This window comes from Arvicanthis niloticus, chromosome 6 (assembly GCF_011762505.2).
Source record: "Arvicanthis niloticus isolate mArvNil1 chromosome 6, mArvNil1.pat.X, whole genome shotgun sequence".
Classification (NCBI taxonomy): Eukaryota; Metazoa; Chordata; class Mammalia; order Rodentia; family Muridae; genus Arvicanthis; species Arvicanthis niloticus.
The window spans coordinates 92,139,345-92,158,373 of NC_047663.1; the positions used below are offsets into that span (position 1 = coordinate 92,139,345).

The window sequence follows — 19,029 nt, forward strand, 5'->3', positions numbered from 1 at the left end:
CTGGTCAGGGTGGTCGGGGCGGCACACTTCATGAGATCTGATGCCCTCTTATGGGGTCTCTGAAGACAGCTACAGTGTACTTACATATAATAAATAGATAAGAAGCCGTCTCATTAAAACTATTGATTGAATAAAGATGTCTACACCTATGGCTGGGCAGAAGAGAGGTAGTTAAGGTTCCCGGACTTGGGGTCTGAGGCAGAGACCAGGAAAAGAGAAGAGAGGATGGAGAGAGGAGAAGACACTATGAAGTAAGGGATCGTGAGAACTGGCCATGAGGGCTGGCTAGTCAGAGAAGGGGGGGTTTGTCTCTCAGAGCGAAAGACCTGAGACCTGGAGCAGAATTATATAGACCAACAGTCACTCCACAGTTTTTTTTCTAACCACCCCCATGTTTAGTTATTGCATCAGGACAATTTGTCCATGGCTCAGGGGCCATCAGGAGGTGCCCGTGTGCAGAGGTTTCAGAGGTTTCAGCCTTGGAGTAGAGAAACTGGTAAAGTTTGGTGTCTTTGCTGCTGTCAGTGAATGATCCAGAGCTGTTCAACTCTGGGTCCAGGACTTCACTGGGCCTCTCTTAGTGTTCTAGTGTCTGCATATGCTTTATGTTTAACTGAGGTCTGTACCAGAGAGCAGTTTGTGGGCCCTTTCCTGCCACCACTGCCTCAGGCCAGAGACACCGTGAAGGCAGGGATATAGACTGTTTGGTTCTTAAGTAGCATGTTGTAGCTGTTGCTCTGCTTTGTCTGGTGGTGAATCTGAAGTTCACATGTGGTTGATGTTTGGGGTCAGACATGGCAATCACTCCCAGACAACCTGCATTGCCTGAGAAATGTGGAGGCCTTTATGGACCCTCCTTCAGGAGCCTGCTTCACTAGCAGAGAAGGGTGTCTGAAGCCCCAGGTCCTCCAGTCCAGGAGACCTGGGTGCCCCCTCAGGGTTCTGGAGCAGATGCACAGCTCTCTTCCCCAGTGAATGCCAGTCCATGTTAGGAAAGCAGGGTGTGGCAGGTCACACCTATCATTGTAGCTGGGAGTGGCAGGTCACACCTGTAATTCCAGTACTTGGGAGGCAGGAAAAACAGCAGGATAAGAGACCAGCCCTGCCTGTACACTGGGGGCCTAAAATCAACAATAGGCCTGATTTACTTGCCTGCTCAAAGTCTTAGGTCTTCATGGAAAAACACTGAAACAGGGGGCTATAAACTATTGTAAACAGACAGCTTTTGTTGAAATCTACCAGCCTGAGTAGACATAGACCTTGTATCTGATCCCTGTCAACCAGCAGTTGGATTAGATACTAAAACATTTCCACTTTCAACCTTATTTCCTACTTGGCTTGGATAAACATGTTGCTGTTAACTTTTGAACCTTGTGTCTCAAGCAGATAGGTTGCTTTCATACAAAGATCTCTCCCAACAAGCCCGGCTACTCGGTACCCCAGATAGGATGAAATCGTGTATCCCACACAGCTGCTTCTACTGGACCTGTTCCTCCTGACCTATCCTCAGATGGGCTCCATAAATCCTGGACAGCAGGACACAGCCAACTCTCCTAAGACTGGACAAACATCCCCCATACCCATTCTTCTAGGTTCCCCCTAGAGACACGTCGCCCCCAATGTCAGCAGGAAGTAGCCAGATATCACGATGACCATATTCCTGCTTCACCTCTCTCTTTTCTTTTTAAGTTAACCAAAATGGGGGAAACTGTACCCTTCCCCCCACCATGAGCAGGCCTGAGAGACCTTGTTTACCACAAGGTCAAGTGACAGGATCTAGGTGGAGTTACCCACCTTGGCTGCCCAGAACACAGAAGCAGAACTGCCCCTGGGCTTGCCTTGAGAAATCTCCAGCCCGTACTGTGGATTATCCCACCCATCTGAAACCAGGAGGGGTTGTGGGTTGGGTCTTCCCCTTTAAATTGAGAGCTGAACATTAAAGCTTGGGGCCTTGATCAGAGAACTTTGTCTTGGCCTCATCTCTTCTTGCCCTCCTTCCCCCTTCAATTCCCAGCCCCCCTTTCAGGTGAACCCAGTTGACTTGTGGCCGAGGGCGGCTACACTTTTGCTGTCCTTAGGAATTGTGGGTAGATGAGGAGAAACTCTTCAGGTCTCAGCTTTTGGTAGCTTTTGTATCAGTTGAAATGTGCAATGTCGTAAGAATATTTTAATAATTTCGGTGTGGGGTTCCCGGATGAAAGACCCACACAGCCTTATATTTTAGTATGCCTTAGGCAGCACAGTAGCTGGGCCTAACCTCCCTGCTGTTAGAATCCACCTCCCACCCAGAACTTACTACTTACTTGTCCAGGCCAGCTGGACCCTTAGACCCTGTGGAGAGGACTGAGATGCGAGAGAAAATAAGGAGGCACAGCAAGTCAAGAGGTCTGATCAAGCTGACAAAATTGTTATTGTTCACCCAGTTATATACTCTAAAAACAGGATATAGGGAGGGGTAGGAAAGGAAAGAGGGCTTTGCAGGTGGAGGAAGCTGGCTGTAGCTGTGGGGTCTAAGTTATTCTCACAAAGCCTTTCCCTTACCAGGGGTTCTAAAAACATCTATCTAGCAGGATGTTGTCTAAATCTAGAGATCAGGAGGAAGGGTAACTACCATGGGTTGTTATGAGGCCTTGTTTGAAGTTCTGAGAACTGACAAGTGAATCATGGAAGGTAAGCAGAAAGAAGAATAGTAGATAGGAGAGCCAAGGGTGAGTGTTTGCCAAGAGTAAGGCCTTGCCATGGCTTCCCACACTTACTGATTTCTGTGTTCCATCTTGGCTGCTCTTGACCCAACTGAGCAGCCCTCTGGGCCACACTCCCTTGGCCCTTTTACATGACAACTCTGGTGTCTCCCTCCTGCACATTCTTCTTCCATGGTGGCTCTCCCCTGCACCTTCTTAACCTTCCATGGTGGCTTTCCTCTCTCCCCTGCTTCTTCCTCCTGGTCGGTAGCCCAGGAAACCTAAACCTATCTCCCTTCTCCCCAGCTATTGGCTGCTGGCATCTTTATTTACCAATCAGAATTAAGTGGGGGCAGGTTCCCAGAATCTACATGCAGACTCCAGATCTTGGGGACCAACACTTAGCATTACAATATCAGCAAAAGACAAAACCTCAACAGTGTGAGAGCGGTGGGTAACAGCCTAGTTTTCCAGCCCTCATGCCAGCCTCCAGTCCTGGGACCCCTCTCTATCACCAAACCTCAGCTCTCTGCCATCTGCCCCTGCCATTCCCACCTTGTTCTATACTGCTTGCTCTACGTTTCCTTTTGGAAGACTGTTACTTTAACTCCCTTACTGTTGTCATTGCTAGTCTTTCTTTGTCTTACCAACGCAACATGCTCTACTGAAATCTACCCAAACCACAAGTCCAGATTCAGGCAAGAAGGGGCTATCTAGCCTGGAACACATGTGATTGGGGAGCCATTATGGCCTTTAACATAACTGACTAATACTGGAAGCTAAATTATAAACTTAACTTCCTTTTTTCTCCTTCTTTCTGGTTGTGAGGAAGCAAAGTGTCAGGTGCAGGCTTGTAACCTGGAGGTGTAGATTTGTTGGGGGAATAACCTGGAAACTGGTGCTAGATGCAGGTCTTGTTGGGGAGGAGGGTAACCTGGAAACTGGTGCTAGGTGCCAGTTACTTAACTTGAGTTTAACTTTCGTTCAGGTTCTCTAAGATGGAATCTGAACCCAAAAGATTTTGTCTCTCAGGAGAAACTAAATTCAAGGTCCCAGGCCCTAGGAGATGTGAGGACTTTCCTATAGCTGAACAGCTTCTGTTGTAGAGACAGTTGTCTGAGTCCAGCTATCTCAGGGATGACAAGTCTGTTTTGCTGGCAGGGTTAAACACCTAGGTTAACCACAGGGTTAAAGACCTAGGAAGGACCCGCTCCTTTGTTTCCTTATCATTCTGAGCTCTAGACAGAATGTCTAGGAGAATGAACTAAGGACCCTGAAAGCCAGGTGCCCTAGATATGGCCCAGGTCGCCAATGGGTACTCCCTTGTTTAACCCATAATGTCAAACTAAAATTGGATAACCCTGCAGCTCCCCCCAGCTGCCTCTCCTACTTGCTTTGTGTTCCTTTCCTATAAAAATGTTGTACAATCTCCCATCAGGTTCAGATGGAGAACTGGCTGCTTCCCTGGGCACTCAAAATATAAAGTGTTGATGTTTAAGCTTCCATCTCTAAAGTGGACTTTCTCTGATTCCACCCCAAACCCAACACTGAGTTCATCCTGGTCTACAGATCTAGTTCAGGACAGCCAGAGCTACACAGAGAAATCCTGTCTTGAAAAACCAAATCAAACCAAACCAAACTAACCAACCAACCAACCAACCAAACAAACAAACAAACAAACAAACAAACAAAAAACTGTCTCCAAAACCAAACAAACCCCCAAACACTAATAATGATTTTAACAGTGCTCTAAGATCAAGGTTAAGGGAATGCTCATTTTTCTGATACTACTTCCATCCCATAAGTCATTACGGCTTTTGCAACAAAGTTCCAAAACATGTTACTGTGCACTAATTAGTTTCCTACAGCTGCTGTTACAAATTACTAGAAGCTGGGTAGCTTAAAAGAATAGAAAGGTATTTGTGCCACTATGTAACCTTGAGGTATTTGCAAGGCCTGCTTCCTCTCAAGGCCCCAAGGAGGACCCTTCCTGGTCTCCCCCAAGATCAGGTTATAGACAGATGCCTCTGTCATCCCAGCAGTCTCTTCACACTGTGCTTTTGTCTATTTCAGTCACTGGATTAGGGCTTGTTCCACTTTACTAGGATTCCATTTCAGCCTCCAACTCAGAAATCCATCTGCCTCTGCCTCCCAAGTACTGGGATTAAAGGTGTGCGGGTTTTATTTGTTTTGAAACAAAGCCTCACTGTGTAGCCCTGGTTCTCTAACTCATAGAGAGCCACCTTCCTTGGCCTCTTGAATGCTGGGATTAAAGGTGTGCACCACCATACCCATCCTATACATGTATTTTGGGGGAAAATTATTTAACCAAGTCCAGAGGTTGTTTTGTTGTTTGTTAAGGTCTAGGTAACTGTTCCCTGTCTAAGCCTTCCATTTTGTACTGTTACTGTTTTGCTTCTGCTGTTACCAGTAAACTTTCTCATGCTTAAATTGACTACATATTCTTTGCCCTTGGAAACCAATCACTATAGAAATCAGTAGAACTGTTTTGTTAGTTACCCACAATAAGCTTGGACTAGAACCAACCACCTAATAACACTTACTGCACCCATATATAAGCTTTTATGGTATTTGTCTTTTTAAGTTGCCACTAGGATGGACCCCATTGTAAGATATAATATATGTGTACCAATATAAGAAACTATTTGGAATAAGATTTCCATTTTGGGTAGAGGTCTAGTAAAGTTTAAGTTCCCAAGACCTCCCTGGGAACAGACATCCTACTTGGCAGAGAGACATGTCATGGGTAACTGACATCCTGGTTGGCAAGTTAAGACATGAATGTTAGACAAGACAAGTCTCCTGTCACAGTTGAATACCCCAACCAATGGGAGCAGGATAAAGGTACAATAAACGTATGTTTCTAAGGAAATCCCCTGTCCCTAAATCCTGATTGGTGAAATAACTTGAATGTTTGTGGATTTTAGGCTTAACAAACCTTTGTGATCTTAACTTGGGGTTTAGTTCCTAAATCTGGACTGTGGCCCTGGTTGATCAGTCCTGGGACATACATTCGATAAACTATTCCTGTCTGACTGTTAGTGTGGTTTGTGAGGCGATTCCTAGACTCCAACAGTTTGAGTTTTGATTTGGTTTGAGACAGTCTCCTGTATTTTGTCTAGGCCTTGAACTCACTAGGTAGCTGAGTGTGGGTCTTCCTGCTCTCACAGATTGTTGGCCAATTCAATCTATGAAGGCACTGAGAGCAGAGAAAATGAACAGGGGATTTGCAAGCCCTATGAATACGTACAGTGAATGACCAGACTGGGACCAGCTATCAGGAGGCAGATCAACTTTACTTAGGACGAGTCAAGACTTATAAAGTTTTGGGGGGCCGAGGATAGGACAGGAACATCAAGGATGGGCAAAGATCGGCAGCCAAACTGCGCCCATACCTGCACAGCTTGCCTGTAACACGTGCCGAAAGCCTTAGGAAAACCACAGTGTTCGTCGCAGGCTGATTGCTTCAGTTCCCAAGGGCACGGCTTCAGGCAGGACTGTTTCTGTTTGCACCAGTCTTTTTGCACAAGCCTGGGTGAACTCCTGGTGATTCTGCAAGCATTTTCATCTGGGACAGAAAAGGAGGAAGCACATCTCTTGTAATCTAGCAGAGGCACCACTGTGATTAGTGCTAAAGAGAAGATGTTGTGATTGGTGTAAAGGCAAGCCTTCATTTGCATGTGAGCTGTGCTGTGATAGGTGTAACCCCCTCTTTCCTGGCCACGTGATCGAGTGTTCCAGCTCCTTTGGATCATTCTGCTGAGAAATTTTCTCCTGTACTGTGTATCCTGATGTGGTTTCTCAGCCGTCTTGTCTTGCCTACTTTAGTAGTGCAGGCTGAGCTGCAACCATGCAACGACTGCAGAGCAGCGGTAGTTGCTTCCCCATTGGTGGGAACTGGTGGGCGCTCCTGGGGCTGCTCTTGACCACACTGCCACCAGTTACAGAGAGCTATAAAAGCTGCCAAACACCAGCCCTTGATTTTCACCTTGCCTTCTCTCAATTAATATTTGGGTAACAAAAAAGGAGCTAGTCAGAGGCGCTCAGATCGTCATACTTCCTCTAGGCCTATAGCCAGCTAATGGTCGCCGGGGTGGGGAGGTCATGCTCCATGGTCATGCAAGCAGCCCTACTAAAACTCAGTGGGTTACAAACCAAAACCCAAACTAACAGACGCGAAAATAAGAGAGGCTTTTGGGAATAAGTGGGGACCAGCTGGAGTGGGCGGAAAATGGAGGGGTGAAATGACCAACATACATTATATAAATGCATGAAATTGTCAAAGAATGAATTTTAAAGGGACCCCCTACTAAATAGCGGGTGGGTGACGAAATTGTGGCCTCTGGCTGGATTTGGTCCCGAGGATTCTCATAGGACTAGAGGAGACCCATCCTTTAAGAATCATTGCAGGGAGACTTGTCTCCTTTATTTTCTCTAATCTATACTCCTTGACATGGACTTAACTGGCTAAAAGCAGCTCTCGAGTTTCCTGTTCCTGAAGATGCGATCGCTTGAGAGCGAAGCTTCTACCTTTCAGAACAGACGCCCCTGAAAGCCTATCCAGAATGAACCTCGATTTCTGGCCTCAGCGTCTAACACTGGTCTCTTAGCGGCCGCTTAGCCCGCGCTGTACTCCCCCCAGCCCACACGGCTGAGTCCCTCGTTAGATGGTCGGGCGCTTTCTTTGTTTTTCACTTGGAATTTTCTCCACTATGATTTCACCAAAAAGAGATAAAAGAACAATAATGGCCCTGTGACTCTTGACAACACAAGCTTGCTATCCCGCCCGGCTAGCTCAGTCGGTAGAGCATGAGACTCTTAATCTCAGGGTCGTGGGTTCGAGCCCCACGTTGGGCGTAGCTATTTTGCCATCGGAGATCGCCACATGTATGAAACACTATTTAGCTTGGTGGAATATAAAGGAACTAAAAATATTGGGAAACTGGACCCCTTCCAGGGCTCGTCCGGGATTTGAACCCGGGACCTCTCGCACCCGAAGCGAGAATCATACCCCTAGACCAACGAGCCACACAACAGTACTTTCCCTCCACTTCCTTATAGGCCTGTATTCATTCCCAAATGAGCGGCGCTCTTCATTTGCTTGGGCTGTCGGGTGGGGATACAAATTTGGCAATTTACCACAGAGCCTGCTCCAAACTAGCCTGTACCTCGAGAGAAAGGCTACATGCTTGGAAGTCCTTTGTGGCGGCTGAGACTGCTGTTGAGGCTGTGTCTGTGGCTAGAGAGCAAGGAGGAGGAGGCAAGGAACAGCCATTAAATAAGCCCTTCCCAAACACTAACTCTTCCCAAACACACGTCCAAACAGCCCCGCGGGACGCCCAAGACTGGGGGACGCAGTTGCAGCTCAGCAAGTTGGGTAATGTGTAGGATTCGCGCCTCACTCCCCTGGAGTCTGCTTCCATTGGTCTCAGCCATAACATTTTGTCTGCATCTGGAAGGTTCAGCCCCACGGTACGGTCTCTATGGGCAGGATGTGGGAATACTAAAGGGCCCCTTAGAAGCAGCTGAATTATCTGACACCTCCGATCAAAGAAAACAGATACACAAAACTGGCAGGTGGTGGCCCAAGCACAGCGGGTGGGGCCTGGGACCCGGCCCCCTGCAGTGCCGTTGTGAATTCTTGCCCACTCTGAATTCCAACACCGTAGGGCTGGTCTGCTCCTCCGGACTGAGAAGTTGTCTGTAGGGATTCAGGGACGGAAACTCCTTAAGAGGAAAGAGCCGTTGAGGGCCGAGTTTTTTCAGTATTTGTTACTCTTACACTATGAGCAAGAACGCTAGATTGGGCAAAGGAGCCTCCACACACCCTTACTTCTCGGCTCACCTTTGGTCGTCCTTGTGCCTGGCTCCACAGTCTGGACCCAACTCCCTATGAGGTCTCATTCTGAGAGATTGTTGATTCGATTCAGGTCTGATCAAATAGAATTGGGTGGAGGAACCCCACAGTTCAATAGTGTGGGAGTCTCAGTTCTGTTCTGAGCTGTAACCAGGTGGGAAGTGGGTAGAGGGTTCCTTCCAGAGGTTGCCAGCGCAGCAGAGGGAGCAGAAGCCCAGGAGCCCAGGTTCTGGACTTCTGAACTGCCCAGCCTTTCTGCTACCCTGAGCTGCCTTGTGTGTATTGGACCAGACCTCTTGCCTGTGTGGTCAGCTTGGCTGTCCTAGAACTTTAGCTCAGGGTCCCGAGACCCCAGCAACGGTGGCAGGGCAGTGGGAAAAGATCTGTGCATTGTTGCTTTGAGACAGTTTCCCTGCAACCCAGACTGACGCCCAGCCTGGGCCTCCACAGTGTAGGGATGACGAATGTGCCGTTTGGGGCCTTGAAACTCTTCCCGCACCCCAAGGAACCTCCTTTTGTCTAACTCCACTTCAAAGCTTGGTCATTTCTCACCTAATCCACTTAGGAGCAGTCTGGGACTGTACACCTGTAGGAGGGTGTCTTCTTTGGGGCTAGCCTAGTCTATATAACCAGAATCTGTTCCAAAGATGAGCTATGACCCATAGCTATCAATGTCTAGGATTCTATTTCTTTTCTTGACACATGATCAAAAAAAAAAAAAAAAAACAAACAAAAAAAAAAAAACAAAAAACAAAAACAAAACAAAACAAAACAAAACAAAAAACCAATTCAAACCCAGCCAAAGTACCACCATCACCATCACCATCACCATCACCATCACCATCACCAGCAGCAGCAGCAGCAGCAGCAGCAGCAGCAGCAGCAGCAGCAGCAGCAGCAAAAACCCTACGTGTTTTTGAGGGTCTTATGTAGTGCAGGCTGGCTTCAGACTCACTGTGGAGCCAAAGATGACCTTGCACGTCTAACCCAGTTTACCTCACATCTCAAGTACTGCGGTTTTAGGCTTTTCTTGTCACGCCTGGCTAAAACCATATGTATTTTTAACGACTTTAAATCTGTGTAGCCAAGTCTTTGGCTTGTCAGTTTTGTATTTTGATTGTTATTTATCATTTTGAAAAAATGGATGTTGTCCGCACTTTCCTTTGTGATCTCTGACGTCAGTACCCTGCCTGGAATGTCTCCTACTTTAATGACAGGGAAGCCCATTTGTATTCCTTGCTAGTCAGGCATTTAGAGAATGGAAAATTTGCCAGTTCATCATCTTCTTGGTTTATGTCGCTGAACTAGCGCTCGCCCTGAAAATCCCATAGTGGCTGTGAACCAGTGAATCCTTACGGTTCCTGTGTACGGTGATACAGAACAACCTAAAAATTGAAAATGAAAGATAAACAGCAGTGAATTTTTCTCATTCAGAGAGAGGGGAGGGGGGGGGCCAAGGGCTGCGTGCTGGCTCGTTGGTCTAGGGGTATGATTCTCGCTTTGGGTGCGAGAGGTCCCGGGTTCAAATCCCGGACGAGCCCAGTGCTGAGGTGGCTTTATCCTTTTACAAGTTCCTCCTACCGGAGGAGCAGATTCGGTGAGCCTCTGAAAGCAGAGAGAAGAGAAACGAGAACTTTAGCGGATAGTACTTAAATTGGAATCCTAGACCCCCAGGAACATCATAACATAGGCAACTAGTGCGAGGGAAGGGGTACACTTTCAAGCCAGACTTCTTGGATATTAGGTTAAAAGAGGATGGAGGAGCTGGACGCCTATCTCTGCACTCTGGGCGTGGCCCTGGTTTCTCAAGGCAACGTCCTTCATCTGGTGAGAGAGAACACAGCAACTGACCCCAGTGAGGGAGAGGGAGGGACATTAGTGGCTTGATGCATCTGAACCCACCTTTTTCTAGGGCCTAAGATCCTATGTGCGCTTCGTGGAGTCGTCGCCCTTAAGTCAGCCGTTTCCTTTCTTTTTCTTCTCCCCTCCCTTCCCCTTCCCCCCATCTCCCTCTCTTCTTTTCCTTTCCTTTCTTTTCTTTTTTTGAGATACAATCCATCTATGCATCCCTGTCTGTCCTGAAATTCGCTATGTGGACCAGGATGGCATCGAAGATTAAAGGCGAGAGCCACTACACCCGGCTGGAGGGAGCCTTGATTTTAACCGGGATGGGCAGATGGAACACACGAATGGAAGAAGTGGCGAGGGGTTTGGTACAGCTAGCACTCAGCTGACATTTACTGAGCCCTGGCGCTGCTGCGAGACCAAGGACACGGGCAAGGACCCTCCACGCAGCCGCCCCTCGAATCTTAGAGACTCCATCTGATCGTTGGGAGAGACCTCAGCGTCCAGACGGCGAGCAGCCGCGGAGGCAAATGCTGATACCAGCCTTGCCCGTAGCCAAGGCCAAGACCGATGGGACCCGGATTGTGGACTTGGGGCTGTTTCACACTTTATAGGTTGTGAAGGGAGACTGAAACACTTGATTATTTTGGCGTACACGGTCTCAGAATTTGCCCTTCTGAAATTATCTAGAACATAACTTTCTTACTCGCCGAGCACTTCAGGGTCCGTCGTTGTAACTACCACCTTGAAGTGAAAGTGCCGCAGCCGCTACCGTGGCTCGTTGGTCTAGGGGTATGATTCTCGCTTAGGGTGCGAGAGGTCCCGGGTTCAAATCCCGGACGAGCCCGCTGATATTTTGCTTCCGACTCATAAGGAATTGTCATTATTTTGTTTCTGACTCATTAGGAATTGTTAGGAAACAGTGTATCCTAGACACTGGTCAAAAGACCTAGACTTAACCCTGAGAAATCGGCTCTGGATATTGAAGCCCGACTTTTATAGAAGGCACTTCTACAATACATCACAAACTGTTGAGCTGCCCACATCTGTCTGTTGAAGGGAAGCCTCCTGAATACCTTCAGTCCAATCTCCTCCTGAATACCTTCAGTCCAATAATAGTCAGAAAGACTATTAAAACCTGTGCCTGCAACTCCAATCTCTGCCCTTGGCTCAGTCAGGGTTTTTGGAGAGACAACCCTTAGGCAAATGCCAAGATGGGAAATTTAAGATTCATCTGCAAAACGAGTTTATACCGGCGACCCAGAAGTGTTTGTATGGGTTTTCCAGCTAGCTCAGTCAGTAGAGCACATGACCTTTTGTTTTGTTTGTTTGTGTTTTGAGAGACTGCCAAGTTTAGAGTATCAGACTGTTAATCTTAGGGTCGTGGGTTTTAGCACCATGTTGGGTCACAGTAATGTTTGGACAAGAGTCCTGAGACAGTTGCCTAGTGGTTACTCTCCTGCTTTACTGTGTTACAGAAACTGTCGCTACCCGTTCCGACCCGCAGAAAGGAGCGACACGACACGAGATTCTTCCCAACGCAGTTTACTCAGGAACCTTTTTAACAATATCTCTCTGGAAGCCCCAGATCCCAGTTCCACTTTCCCTTTTATCCCCATGCCTGGTCACTCAGAGCCTGCTACGTGGGCACACACCATTGGCACACGTCAATTGGCCTGAATCTGCGTGGCAGCGAGTCTGCGCAGAAGTTCTGCGGATGTGGCTCTGACCGGGTTGTGTGAGGAAGTCAGGCGCCATTCACAAAAAATTCAGGTGTCATTCATAAAATTAGGCGGGTGCCATTCATTAGCTTAGGCGCCATTTTAGCTGGCCGCCACACCCGCTCCCCACAAGAAACTCCACCATTGAGTGTAGCAACTTGCTACTCAAATGCCTGAGACTTCTCCTCTCCACTGCGGAAATCCTGTCATGGACCCACTCAGTGGGGAACACTAGAGGAAACTGACCCCTGGACTAGAGATATGATTCTTACTTAGATCAAGAGAGTGCTGAGGTTCAAATCCTGAATGAACTGGACTTATCTAAAAACAAACAAACAAACAAGCAAGCAAGCAAGCAAGCAACGCATCTGGAGGCCAGAGAGTTAGTTCATGCCTAAAAGTGCTTGCCGAGCCTGATCACCTGACTGTATCACCAGGACTCACAGACAGAAAGAGAGAACTTACTCTCACACAAATTGTCCTTTGACCTCTGACCTCTGACCTCCACCCATAACAAATAAACATTAAAAAAAGAATTAGGAATTCAATCAATTAATCAGTGTAGTGTAGTGGTGTAGGCCTTTAATACAATAACAGGGAGGAGGTGCATCTACAAATTCGAGGCTAGCCTGGTTTACAATAGTGAGTTCTAGGCTAGCCAGAGCTACATAGTGAGGCCTTATCTAAAACAAAACAAAATAATAAAAAAAATTATAATTAAGCAACCATATTATATTGTTTCTTTCTCTAGATGATACTCAGAGATCGTAACAGTTTACCCATGAGACCTCAGCTCTGGACACCAAAGCTGTTTTCCTACCAAGTACTAGGGCTTGAACCTGAGGTGCTCTCGGCTGCTGTTTTCAAAGGCGGCAGGCTCTCAGCATTGTTGCTCACTACAGCTGAGCCACAGCCCTGAGCTCTGTGTCAGAGGCACTGAGAAGTGTTTCCTATGTAAGTAAGAGCCCAAGTCTTCCTTATTAAAAAGTTAACTCTGGACTCCCCCCACCTCCTGGCTTCCCTGGAGTTCTTAAAGAGGAAGGCAGGAGCCTGGGAAGGAGGTGCCAGGCTATTGGTGTTTGTAGGTAGTAACAGAAGGCCTTCTCTCGCTGGTCCCCTACCCCAAACCTCTTCACCCACATTGTCATTTCCTTTTTCTTGTTGTTTGGTTGGTTTGGTTTCTCTGCATGGCCCTTTCCCTTTCTAGCCATGGCTGCCCTGGGCCAGGCTGGCTTCAAACTCAGTAATTTGCCAGTCTTGCCTCCAGAGTGCTGGTACTGGGGTTAAAGATGTGCGACACCACCACCCAGAGGGAAGCTCCCTGAGCTCTTCTTTTCCCTTCTCTAATTTCTAGTCCTGAGGTCAGACTGGGGTCTCTTCCACTTTCTGCTTTAGACATGCAAAAGGAAGGCCTGGTCTTTGTTTTTGTTTGTTTGTTTGTTTGTTTGTTTGTTTTTTGTTTTGTTTTTGGGACAGAAGCCTTGAACTTTAAATCATAAGTGATATAAATTTGTGTATTTGAATACCAACTTGGGGGAGGGGTCAACAAAACCAAACAAAACTGAAGCAAGTTCAGCCAGAACTGCACTGGTTGGCTATGCCTTCCTATCCCTGGCAAACGTAAACAATCAAGTCTGGTGAGGAAACACACTTTTATGGAATATTTTATAGAATCGCCTGTAGCGAGAAATATATAAAGAAAATAGAAGTGGGGTTTTCACTGGAAAGCTGGCTTACAAGTTAAGTGCATTCATTACCCTTGCAAAGGATCCAGCTTTCTGTCCCCAGCACCCACATGGTGGTTCACCACTGCCACCAAATTCTGGAGGATCGAATTCCCTCTTCTGGTTTGCATATGACGCACATAAACTCAGCCTCACATATACTCATAAAAAATAAAATAAAATAAAATAAAATAAAATAAAATAAAATAAAAGACGGGGCTAGAGAAATGGCTCAGCAATTAAGAGCACTGTCTGCTCTTCCAGAGGACCTGGGCTCAATTCCCAGCACCTACATGGTGGCCCGTCTCCAGTTCTAGGGGATCTAATATTCTATTATGGTCTCTGTGGGCATTGTACACACATGCAAAAAACCCTTACACTAAAAATAAAATAGATCAGAGAGAGAGAGAGAGAGAGAGAGAGAGAGAGAGAGGAAGAAGAAGGAGGAGGAAGGAGGAGGAGGAGGAAGGGGAGGAGGAAGGGGAGGAGGTACAGATCTCTGCTGCCAAGTGTGAAGACCTGAGCTTCGTCACTCACATAAATAAATGCGAATTTAAAAAAAAAAAAAAACTCTGCCATCTACCTTTAAAAACATCAAGAAAACAAGTTCTATGAGCAACAGTTACATTTACTTTACCTAAAGGAGGACAATAATGAACATATCCTTGAGATAGAAAAAGGTCTTTTAGTCTTAAAAATGGAAAAAACGAACCAAGTACTTCTCCATATAAAAGTACACAGTGACTGAAAATTTAAAACTAGAAAAGGCGACGATGTAGCATGGTGGTGGAGATTGGTCCAGCCTGTGTCAAGTCAGACATGAACCCCTGTGTGTGTGGGGAGGGGGAGGCTTACGGGGGCGGGGAGATGACAACCAAGTCCTTCCTATGTCGGCTCTCTTGTGCCTCTTCCTTCCACAATGAAGAGTGTCCGCTATGAGGCAGCTCAGCCCAGCCCTTAGGCTGGAAATAGGACTCGAGATAGAGATACAGCTGAAGACAGACACCCATTAGTGTGTGTTCTGGAGACTTCAACGGAAGCTTCTGGTATTTCTGTGTGGAGTGTGATGGGTCTCCTTCCTGAGGCACGGGTAACACCAGATTCCTGGAACTCTGACAGAAAAGGACCGAGGAGAAGCCCAGAGCGTGGGTGTGGATAGGACCCTGCGGGTGCCTCTGTTGGCGCAGATCTGTACCCCTGGCTTTGTTGGAACCTTGGCTAGGATACCAAACTAAACCCTACTGATTCACATTCTGAGTCCTAGCTGGAGTCCGTTGACTGACCTGTTTTCCCCTATGGCCACCCTATGCCAGATCCCAGACTCTGCCACCTGGGCTAAGACCTGAGAGACTATGGCTCTTAACAACAAAGTCAGGGCATCAGACTCACAGGAGACATCTCTTACGTTTAGATTAGGTTCAGTTTTGGGGAAACAAAGGAAAGCAGAGACGTCCGTCGGGGCAAACATACAGTTTAATAAGCAACTACTGGGTGCCTGTCTTCTGTCTGACCAGATGCACAAAGACCCGGTACAGGTGCGAATCCAAGTTGGACCTTGCTCCTCCCGCGCCAGCCGCGGCTGTGTCTGTCTGCATTACGTTTCTATGATGTGCGAACGGAGCAAGTGTTAGCCAAGGTCTGGCCAAACTCTGGGGACAGGGACTAGAGGGAGGGTTCCACCTGTTGTGGCACAGAAGGAGAACGAGCAGGCAGTTCAGCCTTATTCCGAATTTCTAACATACAGACAGACGATCAATCGTTTTGTTCCCCGAGAGCGTCCGCAGGAACTAGCCCTAGCCTCAGGATCCTCCCGTTACTCTCTAGTTGCTACTTTTGGCGCTCAAGGTTGAGAGAAGGTGTGTAGTTCAGTGTTCCGGGTGTATGTCTGCTGTGTGGAAGTGAAACTCCTTGTTTTAGAAGCTGCCCCTAATCTGAACTAGCCAGTTCAATAACTTCAGGTCAGGGGTAGCAAACTTCTCCCGCCAGGAGCAGTTGCCCGGCTAGCTCAGTCGGTAGAGCATGAGACTCTTAATCTCAGGGTCGTGGGTTCGAGCCCCACGTTGGGCGGCAACAAATTTTGGTTTGGACTTCGTGAATCTTAAGACGTCCTGCTAATTGCTGTCTATCTCAACACAAGGCGGAGGCGGAGGCGAGATCCAGGCTAGCTGGGGCTACAGAATGAGACCCTGTGTTAGAGTCATTTGTCAAGCAGGTGACTTGAGCAACTGGTGTCCATCTGTTATACTGGTTGGCCTCAAAATGGTGTTGTATTATGTCATGTGAATGAAAGGCACAACTCCTTTCCAAGTGGCTTCAGAAGGGGGAATCTTTCATATTGTTGCCACTCTTCTCTACTTGTAAGGTGACTCTTGGCCCTCTCAGACTTCTGGACGAAACCGTGGGGGGTAGCCCACAGGGTCTGAGGCAGATTTAGAGTGACTTATAACTTCTTATACCTTCTGTTCCTGACAGAAGCCCACAATTCTTATCTTGTACTTTGTAGAATTCGCTCTATAAAGAAATGTACAAAGAAAAGGGCAATTTACCTTCACACAATTACAAGGAGACAGGTTTTAGATGACACGAGGTGAGCACAGCGGTAGAGCTTTTGCCTAGTGGGATCTGAGTTGATCGTCTAGGTGTGTGGTGGTCGTGCCAGCGCGAGAACACAGTTCCATCTTCTTAGCTCCCTCTTCTGTCTCTTTCTCTAGTAGTTAAGGACCCTTGCGGGTTCTGCCTAGGTATCCCTGTCTCAGGGCCACTGGAGTTAGAGACCTGGTGTGTGGACGTTTTGGCCATGATAGATAAGTACAATATTGCCGTCCAGAACTCCATTTCTGGAGCCTCAGCTGGGACGCCAAAGTTAAACTCTGATGATCCATACTGAGATCCCGAACTGGAGCTAGTCCATTAGCCTGCTTCCTTCAGGGCCACCCTGAGCCAGCCAGATCCAATTCTTGGTTCTGCAGTCCTCAAGCACCATTTCCAACCTTGGTAACTATGATGCTTGAAACCAGTAGTGCCAGATGCCCGGCTAGCTCAGTCGGTAGAGCATGAGACTCTTAATCTCAGGGTCGTGGGTTCGAGCCCCACGTTGGGCGGAGTATTGTTTTTTTGGCTGAGAGACAACGCTGACACTTCTCCGCAGTGCCCCATTCTTCATTCTGACATTTAGGCCAGAACTGGAGGCTGTGAGCAGTTTGCGGGTCTTTTTCTCTGCCTGAAGCAGCACTCTGGACGTACTAGATTAGAGTGTGTGGAAATGTCAGAGTTTACTCTACGTTTGGCGTTCTGGATGGAGTGGGGCACCGGGCAGTCTCGCACCGCCCTTAAATCGATTTACCCAGAATTCAATTTCTTCTGGGTTTACTGAATCCAACTGCAGAACTCCACTATATCCCCCTTAGAAGGAACATCTGAATCCCGTCTTTGGGGCTCGTTGGTCTAGGGGTATGATTCTCGCTTAGGGTGCGAGAGGTCCCGGGTTCAAATCCCGGACGAGCCCGGGTGTTTTTTTTTCCCATAAAACAGCGACTATTACCTAAACTATATGGGAACTTAAAAACTGTGTTCAACCGGTCTGTAATCTTGGCCCTGTAAAGTGGAGATACTGAGAATTCAAAGTCGACCGTGGCTACTTAGAAGATATAACTAAACAAACAAATGAAAACGGAAGTCCGTAAGAACTCAAGGTGGTTTTTTGTTTGTTTGTTTGGACCTTGTTTGTTTTCTGCTTGAGGCAGGGTCTTGCTCCTGTAGCTCAGGCTGGTCCCGAACTGCCTTTCTGATCTTCCCGCCTTCACTTCTCGTGTGCTGAAAATATAGACATGTATATTAATCTGGTGTTCAGGTTGGAACCCAGGGTTTGGCAATTAATTAGTCGGGCTACAGCATCAGCTCATAACTCACAATTTCCATCAAGAATGGCTGGGATTATTCAAACTAACCTGATAGACAAAACTCATGGAAAATGTTGGCGAAAAAAAAAAAAAAAAAAAAAAAGTCAATCCAGCTGTGGTGTTGCAAACAAAACAAAACAAAGCAAAAGCAACCTTGGCGAGGAGGAGGGTGTACGCCTGGAACTCCAGCTCCAGGGTGGATGGGGCAGGAGAACTGAGTTTAGGATAGCCTGAGCTAAGTAGTGGTTCCCCTCCAACCCCAATTCCAACCACCATGTCAGAGAAATTTCAAAGCAGTAAAGGGATTTTGTCCAAATTTATATGGACACGAGAAGGCGCTCGGAGCTTCAGAGTTGTAATTACTTAGACGGCAACTGCCAATCGCTCAGGGACCCTGGGAATGCAGGGAGAACTGGAGCAGGCGGCTGGGATGCACCTGAATCGGTGCTGTACAGATCAATATGCATAGAAAAATACCCCACCTGCTGCCTCTTCTCCCGGGATGCTGTTTCTGGAAAGTTTTTCTCCTGGGAGTGGAGGGGTCCTAAGATGTTGAGACCCTCAGATATCTCTCCAGGGTTTGTGGAGAACACAATTAAATCCCCTGGGTTCCTTATCGCTGCACTCTTTAGTAGCCTTCAAGGAGTGGGCTCAAGGAGAAGGTAGGAGAGCCGTTTCTAGCATGCCTCAAGTTTTTGGTTAGATCTCCCCTCACTCCATCTAAAGAGAAAGAGAAAAGGAAGGGATTTTTTTTTTTTTTTTTTTTTTTTTTTGCATCATGTCGGAAACAACCAAGTTACAGTGAACAAGCTTATCAAACATGCAAGAATAATGTGCAAATGCCACCCAGGCATTCGGAAATCCAGCTCAACCAAACGGGTTGATTTACTAAGCTGACACGCTCTTCCTGACTAGTCCTAGAGTCTGCGAAACATTTTTGCCCCCTTCCTCCCCCCAAGTTTGACTGTTATAAGAAAAACAGAAGCTCAGCGTGCAAGTACAAGCCAGGCCTGTCAATCCCGAGTGGGAAGGGAAGACAGGAGGATTGGAAGTTCAAGGTCATTCTCAGCTTTATAGCGTGTTTGAGGCACCCTGGGCTACATGAAACAAAACACAGAGGAAACAGGGTTGTGGGACAATCTGCAAGACATCTGGCTTGCTTATAAATACCGGTTTGAAGTTTGCCAGTGCAAACTTCAAAGCTTAAGTGCAAATCTGGTTCCAGATCACCGGCTTCTAGTCATTACTAGTCTGCTTGGGTTCAACCCAGCACGACCCGAA

General features: G+C 47.3%; 7 non-coding genes across 7 annotated transcripts; 6 read left to right on the forward strand and 1 right to left on the reverse strand.

The window, feature by feature from the left end:
- The first annotated feature begins 7,486 nt into the window (after positions 1 to 7,486).
- Trnak-cuu (transfer RNA lysine (anticodon CUU)) lies at positions 7,487 to 7,559 on the forward strand. Its single transcript has one exon. It is a non-coding gene; the product is annotated as a tRNA-Lys (tRNA).
- Positions 7,560 to 7,658: 99 nt separating this feature from the next.
- Positions 7,659 to 7,730, reverse strand: Trnap-cgg (transfer RNA proline (anticodon CGG)). The gene has a single exon. It is a non-coding gene; the product is annotated as a tRNA-Pro (tRNA).
- Positions 7,731 to 10,028: 2,298 nt separating this feature from the next.
- On the forward strand, positions 10,029 to 10,100 carry Trnap-ugg (transfer RNA proline (anticodon UGG)). Its single transcript has one exon. It is a non-coding gene; the product is annotated as a tRNA-Pro (tRNA).
- A 1,079-nt stretch (positions 10,101 to 11,179) lies between these two features.
- Trnap-agg (transfer RNA proline (anticodon AGG)) lies at positions 11,180 to 11,251 on the forward strand. The gene has a single exon. It is a non-coding gene; the product is annotated as a tRNA-Pro (tRNA).
- Positions 11,252 to 15,843: 4,592 nt separating this feature from the next.
- Positions 15,844 to 15,916, forward strand: Trnak-cuu (transfer RNA lysine (anticodon CUU)). The gene has a single exon. It is a non-coding gene; the product is annotated as a tRNA-Lys (tRNA).
- A 961-nt stretch (positions 15,917 to 16,877) lies between these two features.
- Trnak-cuu (transfer RNA lysine (anticodon CUU)) lies at positions 16,878 to 16,950 on the forward strand. Its single transcript has one exon. It is a non-coding gene; the product is annotated as a tRNA-Lys (tRNA).
- A 332-nt stretch (positions 16,951 to 17,282) lies between these two features.
- Trnap-agg (transfer RNA proline (anticodon AGG)) lies at positions 17,283 to 17,354 on the forward strand. The gene has a single exon. It is a non-coding gene; the product is annotated as a tRNA-Pro (tRNA).
- The last annotated feature ends 1,675 nt before the right edge of the window (positions 17,355 to 19,029 follow it).